General features: G+C 39.4%; 1 long non-coding RNA gene across 1 annotated transcript; it reads left to right on the forward strand.

The window, feature by feature from the left end:
• The first annotated feature begins 356 nt into the window (after positions 1-356).
• On the forward strand, positions 357-2,584 carry LOC119285895. Its single transcript, XR_005139959.1, has 4 exons — positions 357-1,015; positions 1,767-1,880; positions 1,998-2,136; positions 2,246-2,584. It is a non-coding gene; the product is annotated as an uncharacterized LOC119285895 (long non-coding RNA).
• The last annotated feature ends 7,451 nt before the right edge of the window (positions 2,585-10,035 follow it).

Below are 10,035 nucleotides of genomic sequence, written 5' to 3' on the forward strand. Positions count from 1 at the left end.
AATTTTGCCACATAGTTGTGTCCAGCCGGTGCCTACCAGGATTGAAAATACTAGCGTATGCGTCCTTGAACCAGTTATAGCAAGTTAGATCACTCCCTTGAAGCAGCATTGTTCCTAATTTGCAAATTAGAGCCCTATTGTGTGCTATTAGGTCTCCAATACCCAAACCACCAAATTCTTTTGACATAATCGTAATTTGCTAAGAAACCAGGCACCGGCCACCGTTGATTACACTTCAAGGACATACATTTAAATGCACAATCATACACATATACACAAGAGCACAAACCAAGAAGAAGCATGTCAAGAAAGAACAAAACCCATGGCTACATGTTTGTTAGTCATTTGGTTAGGTCAAGCTTATGTATGGATTTTTTTCCTTAATGAAGGATATGGTAATAGAAAATAGTAAGTGTTGTTCTGGCATATGTACCTGCGCATTTTTCAAGGATAATCGTAGTTCTTTACCAAATCATTCATGTGATTTCATTTTTAGCTTCAAGTATTAAAGGAAAGGGCGAATGTAAAGAAATAGGATTGTGCTTTTACTTGTTGTGGCATGCAATGTAAAGAAATAGGTGATAATATTGTATTTCTTCCTTCCATACTTGGATCTAGGTAGATTATCTATGTTCCATTGGATGAAGCATGAGATTCTATGTTGATATTATTTTTGGCCTACATGACTACACCTCTATAAATTTATGAACTAGCATTGGATATTTAATAAGAGGTCACCATTTGAAGATCTATCATTAATTGCAAATAACAGTTGTTTTGGTTGGATGAAATGAGTTTCTTTTGATGAGGCTCCATTTTATTTTGCATCACATGTTACTAAATGACTTAAGAATTTAGTGAGGCTTTGTTTGGAGTCTGGCCAAACATGATTTATTACTATTGCATAACAATAGATATAAATTTTATTCTTGTGTTCTGCAGCTGGTGTTCTGTGCTCCATTTGGTTCATCTAACTCTTCATGAACCGTCTCTATACTCATGCATGTACCTCGATGTAAGCTTCATCGGCTCTCGTTACATTATGCAGCATGATGTACTCCCTACATCCCAAAATAAGTGTTGCAGAGTTAGTAGTACAAAGTTTTACTACGTCCGCGACACTTATTTTGGGACGGAGGGAGTATGTGCTTTCTGTGAGAGTAAGGTACTGATACACTGCTGAATGAGGTTGCCTCCTTGTGTGTATCCGTTATGAGGTAGTAAAAACTCAATTACATCGGAAGGAAAATCATAAAAAGAGTATACATGCACTTGCTCGATCAACAAAGCTTGCACCTAAGAGCAGGTCTGGTTCATGCTTTAGGGAGGTTAAGTTTCAGTCAGCGAGAGAGTAATTGAATTTGACCACCAACATCATATATAATAGAACTATAGAACAAAGTATAGAAACATTAATTTTTAGAATTGTGCTTCCTTTGGTTGATTGATTAATACACCATGATAATGTACATTGCACGACTATATGAGTAAAGAACATGCAAAACAACAACTGATCTTGTCCATGTATTGCTGGCTAATTGGATTGCTGGGGAACAAACAAATTGAGTATTCTGATGATATATAATTTGGTGTACAAAACTGCCACTGTTGGGACTTCCTAATTTGCGTTCGGGCTTACAAATTCATCAACGATGAATCACCTTGATATTTGTTTTGGAGTTAAATGTTTTACTACCAGATGTATAAATTAATATCAGTGTGATACATATCTTGTTATTTGAGTTGCTCGGTTAAATCTTTTGTAGGTTAATTTTTTTAACAAGTTGTTGAAGAAGGCAGATGGTTCTAGGCTTCTCGTTGCATCCTACACTCCCTGTCCGGGGAATCAATAGAAAGGGTTCGCCCACCTTTTGAGATCGGTGAGTTAATAGTCCTATTTTAATCAGATTATGTTGGTGTGCCATCCTTTGAATTTTTTTATTCATTCTAATATTGTTTCTGTTGCTTTTTTCCTTGATGTCCTGTTAAAATTTAAGCTCTAGAGAAACTGAAAGGATCCGTAGAATCAGAAGCATCAAAGAAGTCCAGTTGGGGCGGGGGATAAAGCGTCGGGAGATTTGAAAAGAAGGAGAAGCAAGGAAACATGAATCAATAGATCAGTTGGTGTTACAAGAGGTATGTACAACTAGCTCTTCATACTGCCTTCAGTCTCTTTACTCTTGACTACTATGTTTTTATCGACCTTGTTTATGAGCTGCATTGTAAACTTGTCTTCTCGATTTAGGTAATCTAAGAAGTTGATCTACGAACAGAGGAAGGCTAGTCTTGTTGAAAGGCCCAAACGCACACAACAACTCTGCTGGTGCTGGCATCTATGAAAAGGGATGCTGAATAACCTTGTTGTCTTCTATCCTTCCCATGGGAGGGCTACTGATTGATATAGATTGTTGTGTTTATTTGTAGAATAAAAACTGAAACTCCTGATGTTGGATTTGTATTTGTCATAGGGTTTTCTATCTTGGTCCGCCTTTTTCATTCCATATATATGATGTCTACTACGCAACTTTATTCTTGTAGACTCGTGTTGGGCCTCCAAGCATAGAGTTTTGTAGGACAATAGCAATTTTCCCTCAAGTGGATGACCTAAGGTTTATCAATCCGTGGGAATTGTAGGATGAAGATGATCTCTCTCAAATGACCCTGCAACCAAATAAAAAAGAATCTCTTGTGTCCCCAACACACCAAATACAATGGTAATTTATATAGGTGCACTAATTTGTCAAAGAGATGGTGATACAAGTGTAGTAATAATAGTAGATATTGATTTTTGTAATAGGAACAATAAAAAACAGCAAGGTAGCAATTGATAAAATGGAGCACAAACGATATTGCGATGCTTGAAAATGAGGCCTAGGGTCCGTACTTTCGCTAGTGCAATCTATCAATAATGCTAATATAATTGGATCATATAACCATCCCTCAACGTGCGATGAAGAATCACTCCGAAGTTCCTATCTAGCGGAAAACATAAGAAGAAATTTTTTGTAGCTATTCTTTCCGATCGATCTATCCAAAGAGTTCGTACTAAAATAACACCAAGTTATTCTTTGCAATCGATCTATCAAGAGTTCATACTAAAATAACACAAGTTATTCTTTTCGATCGATCTATCCAGAGTTCGTACTAAAATAACACCAAAACAAATTTAGATTCATAATACTCAATCCAACACAAAGAACCTCAAAGAGTGCCCCAAGATTTCTTCCGGAGAAACAAGGACGAAAACATGCATCAACCCCTATGCATAGATTACCCCAATGTCACCTCGGAAATCCACGAGTTTAGTGCCAAAACATATATCAAGTGAATCAATATAACACCCCATTGTCACGATGGGTATTTATATGCAAGAAATATATCAAGTGCTCTCAAATCCATAAAAGTATTCAATCCGATAAAACAAAATTTCAAAGGGAAATCTCAATTCATCACAACAAGATAGAGAGGGAGAAACACCATATGATCCGACTATATTGACAAAGCCGGCGATACATCAAGATTGTGAAATCTCAAGAACATGAGGGAGAGAGAGAGATTAAACACATAGCTACTGGTACAAACCCTCAGCCCCAAGGGTGGACTACTCCCTCCTCATCATGGTGGCCGCCGGGATGACGAAGATGGCCACCGGTGATGATTTCCCCCTCCGGTGGAGTGCCGGAACGAGGTCTAAATTGGTTTTTCGTGGCCACAGAGGCTAGTGGCAGAGGAACTTCTGATCTAGGGTTAACCTGAGGGTTTTTGGAATATTTGGGAATTTATAGGGCGAAGAGGGGGTGTGGGGGCCGCCGAGGTGGGCACAACCCACCTGGGCGCGCCTGGGCCCCCAGGCGCGCCCTGGTGGGTTGTGCCCCCCTCGGGGCACCCCCCCTAGGTGTTGCTCTGGCCCAATGGATGTCTTCTGGTCCATAAAAAATTCACAAAAAGTTTCATGGTGTTTGGACTCTGTTTGATATTGATTTCCTGCGATGTAAAAAACAAGCAAAAAACAGCAACTAGCACTGGGCACTGGGTCAATAGGTTAGTCCCAAAAAATGATATAAAGTTGCTATAAAATGATTGTAAACAATCCAAGAATGATAATATAACAGCATGAATACTTCATAAATTATAGATACGTTGGAGACGTATCAACATCCCCAAGCTTAATTCCTACTCGTCCTCGAGTAGGTAAATGATAAAAGAAATAATTTATGAAGTGTGAATGCTAGCAAAGTGCACAAGTTTGATCAATGACAATTTCAATCACTTTTCCTAGCACCATAACAACAATTCTTTCTTATAAAACTTCTCATGTTAAAATAGCAACCAATTCACATGTTAAGGTTCAAACAATGAATTCTCTTGAAACTCAACAACCTATGTTCTCAGTCACCAAGCAATTGTAATTCAACTTATTCAACAGAGTTTAAGTAAGATCTCCAAATACTCAACCATCATATAGTCTTCTATGATTGCTAACACTCACCGCATACACATGAGCAAAACGTTTCAACCGGACACATAGAAAGATAGGGGCTTATAATTTCGCCTCCCAACGTATTCACCTCAAGGGTGATGTCAACAATAATAACTCATGCTACCCATATCCAACTGGATATATGTGCCTAGATCTTTCCTCACCACATGATGTTTGCCAAAAGAGAAAAATAAAAAGGAATAAAGAGAAAAACTTTGACTCTTGCATGAAAGTAAATATATAAAAGTAAAAGGTAGGCCCTTCGCAGAGGGAAGCAGAGGTTGCCATGCGCTTATTTGTTTGTATGCTCAACCCCTTAGTGCAAAAGAACGTCATGTTATATTGCCCCTTATGATAGCAACCTTTATTATGCAGTTTGTGGCTTTTATTCTTTGCCATCACAAGTTCGTACAATGCTCAATTTTCTCTTACACTAAATGATCTAACACTTTTACAAGCAATTTTTATTGCCTTATTGCACCGATGACAACTTACTTGAAGGATCTTGCTCAATCCTTAGGTAGGTATGGTGGACTCTATTGGGGAACGTAGCATGCAATTTCAAAAAATTTCCTACGATCAGGCAAGATCTATCTAGGAGATGCATAGCAACGAGAGGGGGAGCGTGTGTCCACGTACCCTCGTAGACCGAAATAGGAAGCGTTAGCTTAACGCGGTTGACGTAGTCGAACGTCTTCGCGATCCAACCGATCAAGTACCGAACGTACGACACCTCCGAGTTCAACACACGTTCAGCTCGATGACGTCCCTCGAACTCTTGATCGAGCAAACTATCAAGGGAGAGTTTTGTCAGCACGACGGCGTGGTGACGGTGATGGTGATGTGATCCGCACAGGGCTTCACCTAAGCACTACGACAATATGACCAGAGGAGTAAACTGTGGAGGGGGGCACCGCACACGGCTAAGAAACAACAGTTGTGTTTTGGGGTGCCCCCTGCCCCCATATATAAAGGAGGAGAGGGAGGAGGCCGGCCAATGGAGCGCTATAGGGGGGAACTGACTAGGACTCCTAGTCCAAGTCGGTCCCCCCTTCCTTTCTTTCGGAGGAGGAAAGGGGACGGAGAGGAGAGGGGGAAGGAAAGGGGGGCCGCGTCGCCTTCCCCTTGTCCAATTTGGACAGCCCAATGGGGGGCACGCGCCTCCCCTTGTGGGCTTCACTCTCTCTCCCCTATGGCCCATGTAGGCCCATTACTTCCCCAGGGGGTTCCGGTAACCTCCTGGTACTCCGAAAAATACCCGAACCACTCCGGAAACATTCCAGTGTCCGAATACTATCGTCCAATATATCAATCTTTACCTCTTGACCATTTCGAGACTCCTTGTCATGTCTGTGATCTCATCCGGGACTCCGAACAATCTTCTGTCACCAAAACACATAACTCATAATACAAATCGTCATCGAACGTTAAGCGTGCGAACCCTACGGGTTCGAGAACTATGTAGACATGACCGAGACACCTCTCTGGTCAATAACCAACAGCGGAACCTGGATGCTCATATTGGTTCCCACATATTCTACGAAGATATTTATCGGTCGTACCTTAATGACAACATACGTTATTCCCTTTGTCATCGGTATGTTACTTGCCCGAGATTCGATCGTCGGTATCTTCATACCTAGTTCAATCTCGTTACCGGCAAGTCTCTTTACTTGTTCCATAATACATCATCCCGCAACTAACTCATTAGTCACATTGCTTGCAAGGCTTATTGTTATGTGCATTACCAAGAGGGCCCAGAGATACCTCTCCGATACTTAGAGTGACAAATCCTAATCTTGATCTATGCCAACCCAACAAACACCTTCGGAGATACCTGTAGATCATCTTTATAATCACCTAGTTACATTATGACTTTGATAGCACACAAGGTATTCCTCCGGTATCCAGGAATTGCATAATCTCATAGTCAAAGGAATATGTATTTGACATGAAGAAAGCAATAGCAATAAAACTGAATGATCAACATGCTAAGCTAACGGATGGGTCTTATCCATCACATCATTCTCCTAATGATGTGATCCCGTTCATCAAATGACAACACATGTCTATGGTTAGGAAACTTAACCATCTTTGATTAACGAGCTAGTCTAGTAGAGGTTTACTAGGGACACAGTGTTTTGTCTATGTATCCACACATGTATCAAGTTTCCGGTTAATACAATTCTAGCATGAATAATAAACATTTATCATGATATAAGGAAATATAAAATAACAACTTTATTATTGCCTCTAGGGCATATTTCCTTCAGACTCTTGAAAATAAGATTTGGGTTTAAGGGTTTTTGGATGCACAAGTAGTATCTCTACTTGATGCGGAATTTTTGGCTAGCAAGGATGGGGGGCAAGCACCACATGTTGAAGGATCTATGACAATATAACTTCTATGTGAATATGAACAAACATAAACCATTATGTTGTCTTCCTTGTCCAACGTCAACAATTTTGGCATATAATATTTTTATGGGGGCTCACAATCACAAAAGATTTCCAAGATAGTGTATTTGCATGTGAAAGTTCCCTTCCTTATACTAATTATTCATGAATTGCTTGTATGATCAATATTGTGATTGTCAAGCTTCAAAAGATTTCACTTTCTAAACCCAATATGAAGCTACCACTAGGCATGATATAATTTCAACTTCGTGATATTCAATTCATTCAGAAATTTACTCATAGGATATAAGTGAAGCACAAGAGTAAATGACAAGCTACTCCAAAAAGATATAAGTGAAGATCAAGCGAGTAGTTATGTAAATGGGTAGCTATTTGAGGACTCTCTCTTATTTAAAAACTTTCAGATCTAAGTATTTTATTAAAATAGCAAGCAAAACAAAATGGCATTCCAAGAATAGCCCACATCATGTGAAGAAGCAAAAACTTAGGCGCAACCGATACTAACCGATAATTGTTGAAGAAGAAAGGTGGGATGCCTACCAGGGCATCCCCAAGCTTAGATGCTTGAGACTTCTTGAAGTATTATCTTGGGGTGCCTTGGGCATCCCCAAGATTGAGCTTTTGTGTCTCCTTAATTCCTTTTATATCACGGTTTCCCTAAATCTTAAAAACTTCATCCACACAAAACTCAACAAGAACTCGTGAGATAAGTTAGTATAAACCAATGCAAAAACCTTATCATTCTCTACTGTAGCAAATCACTAAAATTATTATTCAACATTGCATACTAAATGCCTCTTCATATTTAATACTCCTATCCTCAAATAGGATCATTAAACAAGCAAACATATGCAAACAATGCAAACATAACAGCAATTTGCCAAAACAGTACAATCTGTAAAGAATGCAAGAGTATCAATACTTATTTAACTCAAAAAATTATGAAAATTTATCACACTGTAGAAAATTTATCAGCGCTTATTGTACAAAAATTTTCAACATTTTATCACATTCTGACTTTTCTAGAGAATTTTTGCAACAACGATAAACTTTTTGTTTTCAAACAGCAACTCATATACTTGCAAGATAAGCATGGTAAATGCTATATTTGCCACTTTTATTGAAATAAAAGATGCAAAACATTATTCTAAATAACAGTAAGAAAATTCTAACAAAATAAATTGACGCTCCAAGCAAAACAAATATCATGTGACGAATAATAATATAGCTCCATGTGAGGTTACCGATAATGTTGGAGACGAAAGAGGGGATTTCTTCCGGGGCATCCCCAAGCTTAGTTGCTTGGATCTTCCTTGAATATTACCTTGGGGGTGCCTTGCGCATCCCCAATCTTAGGGTCTTGTCACTCCTTATTGTCCTCATATCGACATCTCACCCAAAACATGAAAACTTCAATCGCACAAAACTTAACGGAACTTCGTGAGATAGGTTAGTATGATAAAGAGCAAATCATTTCACTTTGGTACTGTCAAAGACAAGATTCATAATTGTTATCACACAATGCCGATTGTAGCATATCATTTCCACAATTTATATTGTAGCGACCCGACCTTAGATGGCCAAGTCTCTGTGCTTCGGTGTCATCCCTGGATCGATAATGCTGACACACACAGTACTCGAAGGATTTATAACAGAGTGGCAATCACACACTTATTACATCGACTATCTCAAAAAAGAACTTATTACAATAATATGGCTTAAGACCATCTAATGCGATAACAGTGGAAGGCTTGGAAGATAAATGAGTCCATTAAGTCCAACGGCATAGCTGAGCTGCACGGCAATGACCTAACGAACCTTACTCCTCGTCTGAAAAGTCTGCAACATAATACGTTGCAGCCCGAAAACGGGTCAGCACATGGAATATGCTGGCAAAATTACACAATAGAGCATGAACAGAATAATACTATCACTACATGCATATTGGGCTGGTGGAAAGCTCTATGGTTATAGTTTTTGCGAAAAGCCAATTTTCCCTACAACAAAGGAATAGATTTTAATTTAACTATCATGGTAGTTGAACAACATTGAGAAGGTTCCTCCAACTCAATCCCAATTAAAATGATTAACATCCCAACAATATTAGTTAAGGATGATGAGATACATGTGATAACCCAAATACTAGATACTCAAGAATTGTCCATAACCGGGGACACGGCTAACCATGATTAGATTATACACTCTGCAGAGGTTTGTGCACTTTTCCCCACAAGACTCGATCGCCTCCGTTGGATTTCTCGCACTACAAGGTGTTTGAGAAACAGATGACCGAGACACAGTCTTTTAGAAACATTAACTCTCTACTCCTGACAGACCATACCAAACCTACATCCCACTACCTGCTGATCTGCCTCTTCAAGAGCTTCACGTAACTTACTCAACTATGCTATAGCCCATAATAGCCTATGACTGCACACGGAAGTTTCTAGCATGAATCATCTCAGTTCCCTTTGAGCCTGGGTGGCGGTCCATAGGAAGATCACATGGGTACTCCGGGATTTCCAAAAAATACAGACAACACTGGGTACTCCAGGTGCCTCAATCCACCCAGATGTTAATTTAAGTTGCCACCTTAAGTTGAACCATTAATTAACAAACTCACATCTGTCATGGATTTCACTCAAACCCAAACCACGTCTACGAGCATAGCATAGCATAGCAATTTAAGCAACGCATAGAAGTAACTCCCAAGGGTTTGAATGTAACAGGGTAATAGGTTCTACCTCATCAACTACTTCCCAACCCACATGTTAATGACATCCTAATCATGCAATGTTTCAGGATTGGAGCTAATGCATAAAAACTGGGTGTTAAAAGGGTATGATCAAAGTGTTACTTGCCTTGCTGACGGTCTGCGAAACCTAAGGACTCGTAGTAGCACGCTTCGCACTCCGGGTGTTCTATCGCAAACAAACAATAACATACATAAGCAACAAGCAAAGATGCACAAGCAAAACTCAAATAAAAGAGGTTGACCAGAAGGTTCAACTTAAGAACTCCGGTTAGCAAAAGGAATCAAATCAAACAGAGCAACGAAACTCAAACGACGAAAGAAAGAAGCTTCGTTTACTAATATGATCCTAGGTCAAAATTTTACAGTGGCAAAAACTTATTTA

The sequence above is a fragment of the Triticum dicoccoides genome, chromosome 4A, assembly GCF_002162155.2.
Source record: "Triticum dicoccoides isolate Atlit2015 ecotype Zavitan chromosome 4A, WEW_v2.0, whole genome shotgun sequence".
Taxonomy (NCBI): Eukaryota; Viridiplantae; Streptophyta; class Magnoliopsida; order Poales; family Poaceae; genus Triticum; species Triticum dicoccoides.